This window comes from Dioscorea cayenensis, chromosome 6 (assembly GCF_009730915.1).
Source record: "Dioscorea cayenensis subsp. rotundata cultivar TDr96_F1 chromosome 6, TDr96_F1_v2_PseudoChromosome.rev07_lg8_w22 25.fasta, whole genome shotgun sequence".
Taxonomy (NCBI): Eukaryota; Viridiplantae; Streptophyta; class Magnoliopsida; order Dioscoreales; family Dioscoreaceae; genus Dioscorea; species Dioscorea cayenensis.
In genome coordinates, this window is record NC_052476.1 from 8,474,398 (window position 1) to 8,493,020 (window position 18,623).

General features: G+C 49.1%; 1 pseudogene; it reads left to right on the forward strand.

The window, feature by feature from the left end:
* The first annotated feature begins 14,530 nt into the window (after nt 1–14,530).
* LOC120263113 lies at nt 14,531–17,927 on the forward strand (annotated as a pseudogene).
* The last annotated feature ends 696 nt before the right edge of the window (nt 17,928–18,623 follow it).

The following is an 18,623-nucleotide window of genomic DNA, read 5'->3' on the forward strand; positions in this document are numbered from 1 at the left end:
TTTTTAAACCCAATGTTATATTAGTCCGATATAACCGGTTCACTAGTTATCAGTTCAAAAGCAGTTCAACCATTTTCATTAAAAAGGCAGTTTCATAGAAGTGGTTGGACCAGATTTGTGCGGTTTGCAGTTGAACTGGTTGAACTAGCTAGTCCCTTTTTTTTGGGGGAAAAAAGATTGTTCTTATGAAACAAAATATGGGCATAATTAATTCACCATTCAATCTTAAAAAATGCAGTAAAAGTAGCTAGCTAAAAAAACAATTAACTTAAAAGCTAAATAAAAATTGTTTTTGTTTGAATCTCTAAGCTAGCTCTATATTAAAGATGATTTGAGTCTTTCATTATTTTTATCTACAATCAAAATCAAAAATTTCATAATTAACAAATACAAAATAAAAGAAGATAAATATTTTAATTAAGAAAAATTCAAAAAACATAGAAACTGAAAAGTAGTAGATATATACCAACATAAAGAACATAAGATATACAAGGAATGGAGTGCAAGAATAATACAGAGGAAGCAACAACAACGAAAACTGATAATGGAGTTCAAGAAAGATAGTGGCCATCAATATCACAAGGTTTTCAAGAAGAAATAAACAACATACTAAACATAAATATAAAATGACAAATACACTAGTGGATCCACATCCTTATACATTGCAACATGTTCAAGAAGAAATATACATAAGACTGAAAATAAGAAGATAAATAGGACAATGCTCAGCACTTCACCTTGCCCCAATGCCACTAGAAGCTAAAGCCTAGGCTAGATGGATAGGATGAGCAGCTAAAGTCACTCAATGAATGGGTTATCACAATTCTAAAAGAATATCAAAACAAGTCCATACATTTTTTTTATAACCAATATTGTACAATATCACATATAAATTTGGAACATTTCAACATTTTATACGTACATAAATGTGGAATGCAAACCCACATTATTAAAACCAAAACATAGGTCTTCACAAATATATTCAAAGCCTCAAAACATAACATTGATAGTACAATAATTATTATACATAAGTATCATAATAGCCATAAAGACCCATTTAAACAAATGAAATTCTCGATGTACATAAATCACCATTTAGTATAATATGGTTTACCAAAGAAGTACACATGAATTTCATCGTAAACTTGACAAATTACCAATAAAGAATAACTTTTGCTATAGTGAGGATATCAACGTCCCGAATATCAAAGATGGGCAAAAACAAGTTTTAGAAGTATTAAAACATAAAACTCATAGCAACTTGTCATCAAATCAAAATTTTCAAGAAATATAATTTTTGTTAGAGATTGACCTCGTAAGAAAAATAGCTGGGCTTCGCCGTCTCATCACAATCCAAGGAAACACGGTTTTACACAACTGAAATGAAAAGCTGATCTTAAAACAGTAGACTGAAAAACCTCTTTAATAATTAGTCACCATTGCAACTAAGTTAAGAGGTCTTGATACCCTTGACGTTGGAAATCGAGACCTCATGTGGTGACCCAAGATTCTTAGTTTATTCCCCATCAGGGATTTCTACTCACCTCCTAAGAAGGTTAACATGAATGGGACCCTTTACACCCCCTCTAAAAGCTGGCGGTGAGGATCCCCCTACTGTAGCATGTGGGTTACAGCCCCATCACCATCAAAACCATCCATAAGTGCATTAATAATACATTTCATTCAAAGCATAACTCAGGGTCCTTGCCCTGGACAAATAACCACATATTGTGAATGAAAATAATTTTCATAACCACCAATGGCAAAAACATAATAATGAAGTAAAAAATTCAGAAAATCATTACAAACTAAAAATACGATTATAGCCATAAACATATTCATTCAAACATTAAGAGTTTCGAACATAATTCAATAGTATAGGAGTTCCTTTCGAAATTGACTAGAATCATGCGTATTTTCAATATAAATTAATAACAAGTAAATTCAATTTGAATCAATCAACATATCAATTTAAATATGATAAAACCATGAGTCAACTTCAAATCAAGTAATGAAAACATTTGATTCTTATTCCACTAGAAATGTGTATCAATTTAACCCACTCACAACTTAGGCGAGGAAGACTACTACCAAGCTATTATTCCTTCAACTCCTTGCCATGAGACAAGCCCTCACAACCTAACCAACCAAACACACAAACACACACAAAAGCAACAAACAAGAATAAGCCAAGAGAAAACAAAAAATGAGACTCTTGTTTAAGAATGCCATACAACCCTAAATAGATCCTAGGGTTGGCTCAAGAGGGGGTTTTAAGGTTCCTAATGAATTCCTAAGAGTTTGAGCTTTATTCTATAGCAAAGATTTGAAAGAAAGAACTAAATTCTACTGGTACTATAAGATGCTATCGTACCGCACTTTCAAGGATGAAGGTTACTCAAGATTTCAACAAGATACAAAAAGATCATACTTCAACAACATTGTACATATCAAACAAAAAGACATTGCAAGGTTGAAGGCTCAAAACCCAACATTTACCACAAGCCCTAGATTTACTTAACCAAGATGTAGATCATGGACAAGGAAGAAGAAGAAGAACACATACCTTGAAGATTTCAAGAAGAAGAATAAGTAAAGGATAATCCTTCAATCTACAAGCAAAGGAGGTGGAGAGGGTTGGTGAGAGCTCTCATTCAAGGAGAAATGAAGAACACTAGGGGAAGAATGGTTAAAAGGAAAGTGACACGCATTTTGCATATATGTACCGCAAGTGCAAGGGTGTCAAAGTAATAAAGAACCAAAAGGTTGGGTTATTGTATCCACGAGGAATGAGATTACTTGCAAACACTTTAAACTTGCTATCTAACATTAAACACAAAGTTGGAGAAATGATGATTCAACACAAATAAAAGAATGCTAAATGCATAGAAAGAGAACAAGGAGACAATTAATAGATGATGAAGCGGGTGCTTAACCACTAATCCCCCTAGTACTTCTAACTTGAAACACTAAACCTAGCCAAACTTCCTTAATTTAGACTGTTTAAGTCACAGTGATCCGAAAATACCTCAATCCCTCTTGCATGACAATTGGTGACTATTCCAATAGAACCCCACCAACCTACGACCTGTCATGTCACAAGGGTTTGTATGAATGCTTGATGATCTAGGGATCCCAGTTGACCAACTAGGCTCCCAATATAGATCAGCTCTCTTGCAAGATAACTAACCACTAATCCAATAGAAATCCGTATCTGTGACCTCTCGCGTCAAAGGAATTTGTTTAATTGCTTGAAGAACATAGGAGCACGAGGGTAGGCTCTCTTATTCCCCTCTCCAATTTGGTAGATCTATTCTAATGGGTCTTGCAACTCTTCACAAGAACATTCACAAACACAATCAAAGCTCTCACTACAAAGATCATGAAACAAGAATAACACAAGATGAGGATGTGTTTTCTGAATCTCAAGAATGCTAATATTGGTATTAACCTCTTTTTTATTGACACTGATTAGCTTGAAGAATATATAGAAGGTGGTGGTTTATCATAACCGATGCAAAACACACCCGTGTTTCTTAGCTGTAGGTTGTTGTAAATTAAAGGTTGAAACCACTTTGGAAGCTAAGATCCAAGCCATGGTCCAAGGACTTGTATGTGCTTGAGACTTGAAGATTAAGATAGACCATATTTTCATTGATTATGTTGGACTTCAACAAACTCTTCAAGATTAGTGCAACACCAATACTTGGAGACTCACTCACAAATTAACTTCTTTTAAGCGTTTGTTAGATGATAACCCATGTCTTAGGACTGAAATCTTTCCCCGAGATTGGAACATATATGGTGGTTGATAAACTAGCAGCTCAAGGAAGGCATACTCATGGCCTATCTCTATATTTTAGGGGGATGGACCTCCCTAGGTGGTCAACAACAATGTTTCATCAAGTTGGTTATATTATGTAACTTTTAATGGGTTGTTTCTATTTTGTATCTTGCTCTTGTTATACCTGTATTCTATTTTTAATTTTTCATAAATTAGCTGCACTATACTATAGCTTGTGTTTTCTAGGTATTGTTTCTAACAGACACTATGTTTTAGATTTAGGTAGAGACTTCCACCTATATATTATGTAGGAAATTAAAATTCAAGAATATAATGAAGGTCAAGAACTAAAAATGTATTTTAATTAATAGTATGTACCAAAAATTAGGAAAAAAAAGTATAACATTGTAAGAATCTGCAAGATTAGAAACAAAAATTTAGAAATAATTTTTTGTTTCTAATTGAATTGATTTAAAAATAGAACAAAAATTCATTTTTGATTTAACCCATTTCTAATTCAGCAACAACATAACATTTGTTTCTAATTCGATTCTATTACAAACAAATTACAAACATAGTAGAAAGAAGAATTTACAACTAAGTTTTAAACAAATATTATTGAAATTCTGTGTTCTAATCCTTTGTTATTAGAATGGGATTCAAAATAGAATTTACAAAATGTATTTTATTAAAACATTATAAAATATTCATTTCTATTACCTTTCTATTATAAATGGATCAGAAGTGTAATATAAAAACTACATGGGTTGATCACCTCTCCTCCTCGGTTGTCTTCCCATCAAGTATGCTTTCTTTTCTTTCATATGTTTATTGAGAAATATTTGAAGATGTGGTTTTGCAATCTAGTTTTACTCATGTTACTTTGCATCATAGAAGGAGAATAGTTCTTTCTTTTTTGTTTTGTTTTGTTTTGTATAATGTTTGGTGAAGTCTTTATATATGAAATTTTGGATGAGGATGTTGGTGAATGGATGACACTGAGATATAAATGGTTTTCTCAAAGGGATTGATGATAACACTTCTTTTATTATCAAATTAAGTCCAAGGCCTCGATGAAATCAATAGCATATTCTAACCATCAAAATATATTGTCTACATTAATTCCTTAAACTAATCCTTTAAAGCAAAAAAGAAAGGCACTGAGTAATTGTTAAATTCTAAACATTAGGTCTCGTGAAGCTCCATCTGAAAGTTTCTAAAAAGTGCCCAACACACACACACACACACACACACACACACAACAATGTTGAGGTCTTTGTGTTTTCGAGCTGTCTAGCTGTAGCTCCATGTGCAAGTGCTTGCTAATTGGTGAGCATTCCTTGTTAGTTCTTATTCAAGGCCCTTTTTCTTTATTATTATATTATTTAATTTTATGCATATTTGACTCGATTTTGCCAACCTTTGAGTTTAGGGGCTTTTTATTTTTCTTTTTCTTTATATGGAAATTGGGATTATTAAGAAAATATAGTTTTTGTAGGTCTTATTCCAAGTAAAATTGCATGAGCGTATCTCAAATGTTGTATGAGTTTGTTTTGTCACAATTTTAATTATTCATCATTGATGTGCATTTTGAATTATAAATTAAAATAAATTGTGAATATAAGTTATATTAAAATGTTGGAGGGAGTAAAACTCATAAAATGAGAAAAATAATACATTAAATAGTGACATTTAAATGAGGCTAAAGTTTGTGTCTTTGGGGTTGATTTTGTTAAGTTCTAAAGAAAATAATACAGGAAAGACATATAACTCAACATTTTTGTTGTTACGCTTCAGTTTGTGATTTACATAACACCATTAATAAATTTAATTTACACACATCTCTTAAAATTGGCATCATTCACTAAAGCTACATTTTTTACTTTAAATAAATATTTTTTTTCTTTGTCATTTTGTTATTTTAAACACTAAAACACCAATATTGTAGTTATTTCACACTTATTTTTAATAATGTGTGTGATACTTTTGATGCTAAGGGCTTTTCTTTAGTTTTGTCTCTCATTCTGGGTGTGCTCTATAGTGTTTTGTTTTGTATGGCAAGCGCACAGTTGTAGAATAGTCTTTTCAACATTTTTCTTTAGAGTGCTTGGCCAAAGAATTACATTGGCATGTACATGGCTGTATACTTGCCCATGTAACTCTCTATAAATCTTAGGAAAATGTAATGTAGCAATATCTCTGTAGCGGTTGTATTGTAGTAACCATGTAACACTCTAAGAACTCTGAACACTGACAAAGAATTACATGTACATGTACATGCCCATGTAGCCATGCACTAGCATGTGTAATTCTCTGTAAACACTTTGAAATTTGTCAGAAAGATATACGAGCTTGTACTTGGGTGTGTACCTACCTGTGTAACTCTTTGAAAAAATTCTAGGAACTATACAGGCATGTACACTGCAATGTAACTCCATATTTGCCCCTGTAATCCTTTGGAATTCAGATTGTGGCACTGCAGCAGAAACACTGTAGCATATTACTGTAGCAATTACATGGGGTAATACACAGCCGTGTAGATGAGATACATGGTAGTGTAGATGTGTACATGCCAGTGTATGGTTTTTCTAAATAGGGAAAGGAGGGTATTTTTGGTCATGTAACCATGCTCAACTCTTCTTCTTTCTCTCTCTTCTTAGTTCTCTTTTTTCCCCTCTCTTTCTTTCATTCTTTGGTGTCTTCCAAAACAAGAAGAAAGGTAGATGAACTCCCTTTTCTTGCTAGCTTGGAACACCAAGATCCAACGTCCTTCTCCTTGAGCTTAGGTGAGCTTACTTCCTGTTCTTTCTCCCTTGATGTTTAGTGGATAAATGGATCTAGGGTTAGGGAGGAAGCTTAAAAGGCTTGAATCTTGTTCTTCTTGGTTGCTTGTTGTTATTTAAACTTGAGATTATGATTTTCTTTGTTGCTATTCAAAGATCAAGCGTACCTTAGAACCATTTTCGTGCTATGGTTCTTGGTCACTGTAGCATTGATGTAGCACCGGTGGAACTTGGGTGTTTCTTTGGAATCTTTCTTTTTTTTTTTTAGAGTGAAGCTCAAATTCTTAGGAATTCATTGGTAACCAAAGAACATAGTTTTGAGCCAACCCTATAGTGACTTAGGGTTGCATGTCATACTTAACACAGGGGTTCACTCTTGGTTTCTTTATTTAATTCTTGTTTGTTGCTTGGGTCTTTGCTTTGGCTAGGAGGTGAGAGCTTGGCTCGAGGCAAGGACCCAACAAAGAAGTAGCGTATTTGTGAATTGAATCACCTAAGTTGTGAGTGGGATTCATGATTGCACAATTCTTTTAGAATATGATTTGATTATTCGTATTGTTTGACTAAAAATGATTCATGGGTTCACATATTGAACCAATACTTGTTGGCCGAGTGACGCTAACATGGCGCTGCGGCGAGCGGCATTCCGTCCCCGGTCACTCCCGGTTCTGCTCGGGGCCGTCTTGCGCTCGTGCCCCTCGCCCGCCCGTGATGGTGCCACGCTAACCCGCCATTGTATAAGGACGGTCCCCAATGGCGCCCCGCCGATTGTGGCGGCGCGCCGGTGTCCCTCTAATCGGTTTTTCGCCCGCTTGCGTACCGCAAGGTACTCACGGATCGGCCCGGCCCATTAATTGAGGGCTCTGTGGCGCCGTTTACCTAGGCGCGCAAGTGCGGCTGTCCCGTCCCTCATCGTGTGCCCTGCCCCGCGCGCGCAAGCGCCGCATCCTCTCATGATCATGCTCGGCGGAGCCTTCGTGACGTGCCTCGGTGCCGACCCGCGTCGCCGTCCATCGTCACACCTCCACGGGGTGGCGCCGGGCGGCTGCGGGCAGGGCGGCGAGGCGTGCGCACGTCGGGTGACCGATGTCGTGCGTGAGTTGTCCCGATCCCGGCTTTCCCGAGCGGGCCCGATGTCGGCGAGGGAACACCGTGGCCCGGTCGACTAGCGTTAGATCACCTCCGGCGATGCGGCTCGTCCGCGCCCGTCCCGGCGGCATTGTTCCCCGGCCCCCGCCCTCCCGTCACATGGTTCGCTCCTGTTGGAACTCAACGAGCGCGCGCCCCTTTCTACGACACGCGGCCGGGCGCCGGGACCGCTCTCGGATTCGATGTCCCAATTGATGATCGGTCGCGGGGGTGGACATCGTCCCTCCCCGTCGTCCCCGATCTATCGCATCACCCGCACGCGTCCCATCCCTCCGGGGATTTGAAGGAAAGACGCGACCGTCGCACGTCCCCGGTGATGTCCCCTCGAGCGGCACACCCGCCTCCTCGCGGTCCTGAGTGGCCCGGGCGCGGGCGTGGCGCGACGGGGCGCAGCTCGCCAGGCGCCCGCCCGGCCGTCGCCCGTGACGGTGCTACCCGGTTGATCTGCCAGGGTAGCCATGATGCTTGTCTCAAAGATTAAGCCATGCATGTGCAAGTATGAACTAATTTAGGCGTGAAAGCAATATGAATGGCTCATTAAATCGGGTTATAGTTTGTTTGATGGTACACTGCTACTCGGATAGATCGTAGTAATTCTAGAGCTAATACGTGCAACAAACCCCGACTTCCGAAGGGATGCATTTTTAGATAAAAGGCCGACGGCGTTCTCGCTCCGCCCGTTCGATGATTCATGATAACTCGGCGCATCGCACGGCCCTCGTGCCGGCGATGCATCATTCAAATTTCTGCCCTATCAACTTTCGATGGTAGGATAGGGGCCTACCATGGTGGTGATGGGTGATGAGTGCGATCCACAAGTGCACGGAGTCGTCAAGTAATACCTCTCGTGCGAGCACGAGAGGGTCGTGATCCCCCGGGCCCAAGGATCTACCCTTACTTCCTCTTCGCGCTTATTGTCTCAGCCGATGATTCGAAAGGTTTCCCTAATCTATTAATTTAACTAAAGATAACTACAAGTGGAGACTAAAAATACTGGAGAGGGTATAAAATCGGGGAAAGGCAGGTCGCGGATCGCGGATTCCCTAGGGGCTACTAAAGTGCACAGGATGCTAAGAATGTCATGCAATTGAAGGTTTGACCTAGAGATTTCCTAGATTAGGTCAACCCGATGGTCACGGCCATTGACCCCCTAATCCGGTATAAGTATTGACACGAATTTCTTCCGATCAAATCCTCATACGATTGCATTAACAAGTGGGGAAATCCCTAATTAGAGCCGAACACAACTTGGTCTAGCCCTAATGGTGGAGGGGTCATCGATCACCCGATGGTCACAGGCGTATTCGTATACGAATCCCTTCCAAACTTGGTGTGTCTAGTACAAGGGCGATGGTCACGCTACCAAGTACAACCCTAGCGGTTGGTTCTACGAGTTCTCATGTAAGCAACACATCAAATGCACCAAGAATGAATCTCAAAACACAACAATTGCAATAAACAAACTTAAATCATCCAAATATTGAAAGTTCACCCCTAAGGTTCACCGCATCCGGTGACCTTGGGGATCTACTCGATCCATACAAACAAATCCAAGCAACAAATCCATGCAAACAACTACAAATGGCATAATAAAAACTCCCTCAACAATGGAAGAAGGAAGACAAGCCAAGCTTGGTGGAAAGGCTTCCACGGGACGCTATGAATGGGGGCGCTTCCCTCATCGCTCTACCAACTCCCAAGAAGAGATCGAGTGAAGATCTAGCCAAATCCGAGCTTCTCCCTTAGATTTCCCTTCTCCAAAACATGTAATCTTGCCTCTTAAAGATGGTGAAAAATCGGCGAAGAACTCTCCCCAAAACTCTCTTTTTGCCCTAGAAGAAATCGACTTCTTATATACCCCGTCAGGTCCATGCGGGCTCCATGCGTGCATGAGCCGTGTGGAAGCCTCTGACCAAATGCCCAAAAACACCGCGGTGCTCGAGTGCTCACTACTGTATGTTTTTGCTCGATCAGCACGAGGCTTGAGAATTCCCAGGCAAACCTCCACGGGCATCCATGCGGGCGCATGGAGCCCGTGAAACTCCGACCAAATGGCCGCGGCAAGAACAATGACACGCTACAGGCGTCGCTACAGTCTTGCTTATAGTGCGGGACCCCAAAAAAATGCCGCTTTTTGATGTCGAATTCATCCGATTTGCATTTTTAAGCATTGTTTGACTCATTTAAGACCTGGCGCCCCCTCCCCATCATTTACCATCACATGAAAACCCCCCGGACCAAGTTTCACGGATTTTGGATGATCGTAGCCAATGTTCGATCGGGGGAGTATGCGTCGCCGTCGGCCGCGGGACCATCGCGGACGGATTTGTCATCATAAAAAACACCGAGGGGTGAAGTTTCATAAAAAACGCACGAGTGGATCGGGAGATGACACGGAGCGCGCCAGCCGTCGTGGACGCCGGCGCCAGCCGAGGGGCCCGTCCGTGCGACGGCGGCATCCCGGCCCAGCACACCCGCCCCATCGTTTGGCATCACATGAAAACACCCCGGACGAAGTTTCACGGATTTTGGATGATCGTAGCCAATGTTCGATCGGGGGAGTAAGCGTCGGCATCGGGACGGCCGGTCGATCGACTTTGGAATCTCGCCGCGGGACCATCGCAGACGGATTTGTCATCATAAAAACCCCGAGGGGAAGTTTCATCAAACGCGCGAGGTGGATCGGGGAGATGGCACGTGGCGCCTGACCCTCCGTCGTGGACGCCGAATGCAGGCCGCTGGGCCGTCCGGGCGGCAAGCATCCTCGCCCGGCGTCCCCGCCCCATCGTTTGGCATCACATGAAAACCCCCCGGGTGAGGTTTCACGATTTTTGGATGACCGTAGCCAATGTTCGATCGGGGGTGTATGCGTCGGCGTTGGGGCGGCCGGTCGGTCAACTTTGGAATCTCGCCGCGGGACCATCGCAGATGGATTTGTCATCATAAAATACCACAATGGGCGAAGTTTCATCAAAAACGCACGAGTAGATCGGGAGATGACACGGAGCGCGCCCGTCCCGTCATGGGAAGTCACGCCGGCGCCGCCTTGGCCGTCCAGGCGACGGCGGCATCACGGCCCGGCACCCCCGCCCCATCGTTTGCCATCACATAAAAACCCCCAGGGTGAAGTTCCACGGATTTTTGATGATCGTAGCCAATGTTCGATCAGGGGAGTATGCGTCGGCGTGGGGACGGCCGGTCGGTCGACTTTGGAATCTTGCTGAGGGGCCATGGCAGATGGATTTGTTATCATAAAAAACACCAAGGGGAGAAGTTTCATCAAAAACGCACGAGTGGATCAGGAGATCACACTGAGCGCCCCGCTCCTGCTCGTGGGTCGCCGCAGCGCGCCGCCGCCGTCCCGGCGACGGGCGGCATCCTGGCCCGGCACCCCCGCCCCATCGTTTGGCATCACATGAAAACCCCCCGGGCGAAGTTTCACGGAATTTTGATGATCGTAGCCAATGTTCGATCGGGGGGTGTATGCATCGGCGTCGGGACGGCCGGTCGGTCAACTTTGGAATCTCGCCGCAGGGACCATCGCAGATGGATTTGTCATCATAAAAAACCCCAAGGGGTGAGGTTTCATCAAAAATGCACGAGTGGATCGGGAGATGACACGGAGCGCGCCAGTCCCGTCGTGGGACGTCACGCCGGCGCCCCTGTGGCCGCCTATGGCCGTCCGGGCGACGGGCGGCATCCCGCCCAGCCTCAGCCCCATCGCTTTTGACATCACATGAAAACCACCCGAGCAAAGTTTCACCGATTTTGGATGATCGTAGCCAACGTTTGATCGGGGGAGTATGCGCCGCCGTCCGGACGGGCGGTCGGTCGGTCGACTTTGGAATCTCGCCGCGGGACTATCGCGGATGGATTTGTCATCATAAAAACCCCATGGGTGAAGTTTCATCAAAAACGCATCGAGTGGATTGGGAGATTACCGAGTTGGGCGTGCGCATGAGGGGCGCAAAAAGGGGGTCTCGGGAGATCCTTTGTAACCCGGGTTGCCTTTGGGAGGGATGTTTTGCAGGGTGTATATAGGGTAAGGCCCTTATTTCCCTGCGAGCGGCGCTGGCGCGCGCTGCGGACGGAGCGCCATGCCGCGACGGCACCACCCGCCGCCGGGGCGGGTGGGGTCAGCCACCGCCGCAGTGGCCGGGTGCTGGCCACCGCCGTCGGCCGCCGGGCCGGCCTCCGGGCGAGCCCGACGTGCCTAATGGCCCAGAAAACTTGCCCTGGCGTGCCTAATGGCCCAGAAAACTTACCCCCGACGTGCCTAATGGCCTAGAAAAACTTGCCCCGGTGTGCCTAATGGCCCAGAAAACTTGCCCCCAAAGATGCCCTAATGGCCACAGAAAAACTTGCCCCGGCGTGCTAATGGCCTAGAAAACTTGCCCCGGCGTGCTCTAATAGCCTAGAAAACTTGCCCCGGCGTGCCTCGTCGCCTGGAAAAATCGCCCCGACGTGCCTTTTTTCATAGAAAACTTGCCCTGACGGTCAAGTTGGTCGGTATGGCACCACATTCACGAAAATGTTGTTAAGTGGCCCTTCTAAAAAAACGGGGGGTCTCAGGCGCCCTTTGTACCCCCGGGGTTGCCATGGGCTGGATGTATTGCATGTATAGTAAGTGAAGGACACCTTTTCCCCCAACGGATGTAGGTGCGGGCGAGCTCGCTATGCCGCCAGTGGGCATAACGGGCCATTTTTTTCGACCGAGACCGTGACGCAAGAACCCATATATAAATTTAAGAAGAAGAAGAAGAAGAAGAAGGGAGGGAGGGAGGGACGGGATGGGGACGGACCGCAGCGGGGGCCGCCCGGCATGGTGTCCGGGCGCCGCCGCGCTCCCGGTCGACGGTGGCATCCCGGTCCCGCGCCCCCCGCCTTCGTTTGGCATCACATGAAAACCCCCGCAAAGTTTCACGATTTTTGGATGATCGTAGCAAACGCTTGATCGGGGAGCTGCGCCGACGTCGGGACGGGCGGTCGGTCGACTTTGGAATCTCACCGCGGGACCATCGCAGATGGATTTGTCATCATAAAAAACCCCAGGAGTGAAGTTTCATCAAAAAAGCACGAGTGGATTGGGAAGTTTCCAGAGTTGGGCGCCATCGTGCGGTGTCACCCAGCGCGCTACCGCCAGCCCGCCGGTAGCGCATGCAGTGAGCGCCCAGAAAAAGGTGGGTCTCAGAGACCCTTTGTACCCCGCGTGCCTTTGGCGGGATGTTTTGCGGGTTATATAGGGGAAGGCACTTTTTCCCGCCATGAGGCGGGACGCAGCGCTCCCATGGGCGCGTCGCCACGCCGCTGCCGTGCACGCCCACTGCACGCACCGCTGGCTGGTGGGCCAGCCACCGCCGCAGTAGGGAGGGTGGGCTGCCCGCGCCCAGCCTCCGCCGACCTCCGCTGAGCCCGGCGGGCAAACGTGCCTAATGGCCTAGAATACCTTGCTCGTCCGCTGCCTAATGGCCTAGAAAACTTGCCCCAGCGTGCCTTATGGCCTAGAAAACTTGCTCCGGCGTGCCTAATGGCCAAGAAAACTTGCCCCGGTGTGCCTAATGGCCTAGAAAACTTGCCCCGGCGTGCCTATGGCCTAGAAAACTTGCCCCGGCATGCCTCTTCACCTAGAAAAGTTGCCCCGGCGTGGCTCTACGCCTAGAAAACTTGCCCCGACATGGCATGCTACCGGGAAAACTTGCCCCTATGGGGCTCGTTACCTAGAAAACTTGCCCCGACGTGGCTAGTTAAAGAGAAATATTGCCGGGCAGTGCGTGTCATGCCCCCGTTTCCGCGCTAACCCGCCATTGCACAAGGGCGGTCCGCAACCGTGCTCCGCCGTCCGCAGCGAGTCACCGGTGTCCCTCTCGGTCACATGGGCGTGGGGCGGGTGCGAGGCGCGCCCCATCGCCCGGGACATGGCGCGCACGGACATGGCAAGTCCGAGTGGCTGCCCGTGAGCCACCCGGAACTCGGCCGGTGGCCAGGCGGTGCTGGTGCTTTCGTCCCCGCCTGCCCGCTTTTCGGCCACCGCGGTCTTGCCGGGCCGTCGGCGCTGTGCCGCGTTCATTTTCGCGCTAACCCGCCATTGCACAAGGGTGGTCCCCAACGGTGCCCCGCCGTTCGCGGCGAGGCGCCGGTGTCCCTATCGGTCATATGGACGTGGGGTGGGCACGCGGCGCGCCCCATCTCCTGGGACATGGTGCGCACGGCGAGGGCATGTCCGGGTGGCTGCCCGTGAGCCACCCGAAACTTGGCCGGTGGCCGGGCGGGGCTGCGCGCTCGTGACGGCGCCGCCCTGCCTTCGGCCACCCCGGTCTTGCCGGGCCGTGCGCGTCGTGCCCCCATTTCCGCGCTAACCCGCCACTACACAAGGGCTTTCCCCAATGGTATCCCGCCGTCCGCGGCGAGGCGTCGGTGTCCCTATCGGTCACATGGGCATGGGGTGGGCGTGCGGCGTGCCCCATCGTCTGCGACATTTCGCGCACGGCCATGGCATATCCGGGTGGCTACCCGTGAGCCACCCGAAACTTGGCCGGTGGCCGGGCGGTGCTGCCGCGCTCGTGGCGGCGCTACCCGGCCTTCGGCCACACCGGTCTTACCGGGCCGTGCTCGCCATGCCCCCGTTTCCGCGCTAACCCGCCATTGCACAAGGGCGGTCCCCAACGGTGCCTCGCCATCCGCGGCGTGGCACCGGTGTCCCTCTCGGCCGGGTTTGCTAAGGGTCCGCGCGCGCGGCGCCCCTTATCGCCCGGACATGTCGCGCACGGCCATGGCACGTCCGGGTGGCTGCCGGTGAGCCACGCGAACCTTGGCCATGGGCCGGATGACACAGCCGCGCTCGGGGCGGCAGCGCCCCTCCCCCGGTTACCCCGGTTCAGCCTTGCCGTGCACGTCGTGCCCCTCTGCCCGCCATGATCGTGCCGCGCTAACCCGCCATTGCACAAGGCCGGTCCCCAACGGCGCCCCGCCGATCGCGGCGGCGCGCCGGTGTCTCTCTAATCGGTTTGTCTCCCGCTTGCGTACCGCAAGGCACTCACGGATCGCCCTAGCCGTCTCCGTCCCTAGGCGCGCTAAGTGCGCGCTCGTCCGTCCCCTCGTCAGATGCCTCGCCTCATGCGCGCAAGCGCCGCCGCATCCTCTCATGATCGTGCTCGGCGGAGCCTTCGCGCCGCGCCTCGGTGCCAAACCGCGTCGCTACCCATCATCACCCTGCCCTAGGGTTGTCACCGGGCGCTGCGGCAGGGTGGCGAGGCGCGTGCATGTCGAGTGACCGTGTCGGGGCGTGAGTTGTCCCGGACTGGCTTTCCCCGACGGGCCCGATGTCGTGCTGCGTCCGACCGCCGGGAGGACATCCCCTCATTCGGTCCCCCGTCCGCGCCCGTCCTCGGGGGCGAGGCTTGTTGCTTGTGTTACCGATACCCGCAGTCGAGCGGGAACACCGTGGCCCGGTCGATACAAGAGTTAGATCACCTCTGGGTGGCGCGGCCTGGCCACGCCCGTCCCGGCGGCATTGCTCCCCGGCCCCCGCCCGTCCGTCACGCGGTTCGCTCCCGTTGGAACTCAACAATTGATGATCGATGTCCCAATTGATGATCGGTCACGGGGGTGGGCGCAGTCCCTCCCCGTCATCCCCGATCTATCGCGTCACCCGCACGCTGGCCCCATCCCTCCGGGATTCAAGGAAAGACGCTAGCCGCCACGCATCCCCCCGACGACCTCCCCCTTGAGCGGCACACCCGCCTCCCCCCGCAGTCCCAGTGGCCCGGGGCGCGGCGCGTAGTCATATGCTTGTCTCAAAGATTAAGCCATGCATGTGCAAGTATGAACTAATTCAGACTGTGAAACTGCGAATGGCTCATTAAATCAGTTATAGTTTGTTTGATGGTACCTGCTACTCGGATAACCGTAGTAATTCTAGAGCTAATACGTGCAACAAACCCCGACTTCCGGAAGGGATGCATTTATTAGATAAAAGGCCGACGCGGGCTCGCCCCGCCGTTCTGATGATTCATGATAACTTGACAGATCGTACGGCCCTCGTGCCGGCGACGCATCATTCAAATTTCTGCCCTATCAACTTTCGATGGTAGGATAGGGGCATACCATGGTGGTGACGGGTGACGGAGAATTAGGGTTCGATTCCGGAGAGGGAGCCTGAGAAACGGCTACCACATCCAAGGAAGGCAGCAGGCGCGCAGATTATCAATCCTGACACGGGGAGGTAGTGACAATAAATAACAATACCGGGCCCTTCGGGTCTGGTAATTGGAAAGAGTACAATCTTAATCCCTTAACGAGGATCCATTGGAGGGCAAGTCTGGTGCCAGCTGTAGTGGGAATTCCAGCTCCAATAGCGTATATTTAAGTTGTAGCAGTTAAAAAGCTCATAGTCGGACCTTGGGCCAGGCCGGTCGGTCCGCCTCCCGGTGTGCACTCGCCGTCCCTGCCCCTCTCGCCCGGGCGATGCACTCGGCCTTAATCGGGTCGGGTCGTGCCTCCGGCAGCTACTTTTGAAAAAAATTAGAGTGCTTTAAAGAAAGCCCACGCCTGGATACATTAGCATGGGATAACATCATAGGATTCCGGTCCTATTGTGTTGGCCTTCGGGATCGGAGTAATGATTAAGAGGGACAGTTAGGGGCATTCGTATTTCATAGTCAGAAGTGAAATTCTTGGATTTATGAAAGACGAACCACTGCGAAACCATTTGCCAAGGATGTTTTCATTGATCAAGAATGAAAGTTGGGGGATCAAAGACAATCAGATACCATCTTAGTCTCAACCATAAACGATGCCGACCAGGGATCGGCGGATGTTGCTTTGAGGACACCGCCAGCACCTTATGAGAAATCAAAGTCTTTGGTTTCCGGGGGGAGTATGGTCGCAAGGCTGAAACTTAAAGGAATTGACGGAAGGGCACCACCAGGAGTGGAGCCTGTGGCTTAATTTGTCTCAACACGGGGAAACTTACCGAGTCCGGACATAGCAAGGATTGACTGATCGAGTGCTCTTTCTTGATTCTATGGGTGGTGTTGCATGGCCGTTCTTAGTTGGTGGAGCGATTTATCTGGTTAATTCCGATAACGAACGAGACCTCAGCCTGCTAACTAGCTATGCGGAGGAATCCCTCCGTGGCCAGCTTCTTAGAGGGACTATGGTCGTTTAGGCCACGGAAGTTTGAGGCAATAACAGGTCTGTGATGCCCTTAGATGTTCCGGCCGCACGCCGCTACACTGATGTATTCAACGAGTCTATAGCCTTGGCCGACAGGCCCGGGTAATCTTGTAAAATTTCATCGTGATGGGGATAGATCATTGCAATTGTTGGTCTTCAACGAGGAATTCCTAGTAAGCGCGACTCATCAGCTCGCGTTGACTACGTCCCTGCCCTTTGTACACACCGCCCGTCGCTTCTACAGATTGAATGGTCCTTTGAAGTATTCTAATCACAGCGATGGGGGCGGTCTCGCCGCCCGCGACATCGCGAGAAGTCCACTGAACCTTATCATTTAGAGGAAGGAGAGGCCGTAATACGGTTTCCGTAGGTGAACCTGCAGAAGGATCATTGTTGAGACCCGCTGCAAACACGCGGAAGACCCGAGAACACGTGGAAGCGCGGGGCGCGGCCAGGGCAGGGGGAGCATGGGGGGCGAGCGCCGTGTCACCCCCGCCCGCCCGCGGCGTGCTGCCGTCTGCCGCACTCGCTCGCCTCGGCGGCACGGGCGGGGCGGGCGCGGGAGGACACGACCCCACAACCGGCGCGGGAAGCGCCAAGGACGTCCCGACCCGACGCGCGGGCGGCGGCGCCCGCCGGGCGCCGCGCGCCGGCGCGGAGGAAAGAAACGACACTGGAGTCACACAACTCTCGGCAACGGATATCTCATAGCGAAATGCGATACTTGGTGTGAATTGCAGAATCCTGTGAACCATCGAGTCTTTGAACGCAAGTTGCGCCCGAGGCCACCCGGCCGAGGGCACGCCTGCCTGGGCGTCACGCGAATGAGTCGCTCCGGCGCACGCGCCCACGACCGGACGCAGAGACTAGCCTCCCTCCGCGCGGCGGGCCGAAGACCGGCGGTCGTCCTCCCCCGGACCGCGGCGGGGTGCGACGAGCGTTGGACCGGCCTCGCGCCGAGATCCAGAGGTCGTCGCGCCACCTCCGCGCGGGGTGGGGATCACCCTATGCCGCCAACGGATGACAAGGGCTGCTGACACGTCCGAATATGCGTGTAAACCGCAAATGCACGGGTGTCGAAGTAATAATTACCCCGGTGAGTGGGTAGTCGAATCCACAAGGAACAGGGCTACTAGTACTAACTTCTTCTTTGCTTTCTAACCTAATGATAAATGGAAAGGTGTGGTGATCTAATGTGTGACGAAATGAATACCGGAGACGAATATGCAAGGGTAAAATGAATGGAGATCTCAATCGAGTAAAAAGTGGGGTATTCAGGGCAATGCTCCCCTAGGGATTCGTGTATTAGGTACCGAATAAGCAAAGTGTTTCTATGATGAGTAAAGTTAAGTCATGGAAATCCAAATATAATCGGATCCGGCCTCCCGATCACCGATACTAGTCCCCTACGAGGTCCCGTGGAGAAATCGCTCAATCTCAACACCTCACACCACATATGACTCGCAAAAGCACTCTAGGGATTCCAAGAGTTGTATCCGATTCCTAAAGATTGATCCAACCCCTAATTCCCGGCGAAGGATCCTAACCCCCTACAAGGTCCCGAGGAGAAATCTCTTAATCTCACGCCTCACACCAAATATGGTTGCATAGAGCTTAGGGAAACGGAGATAGAATACACTCAATCGGAAGGGAGAGGGGACACTCCACTATCTCATGACTCACCCTCTCAACCCTCTTTAACCTTGAAGTTCTAACTCTAATGGAGACCTCTC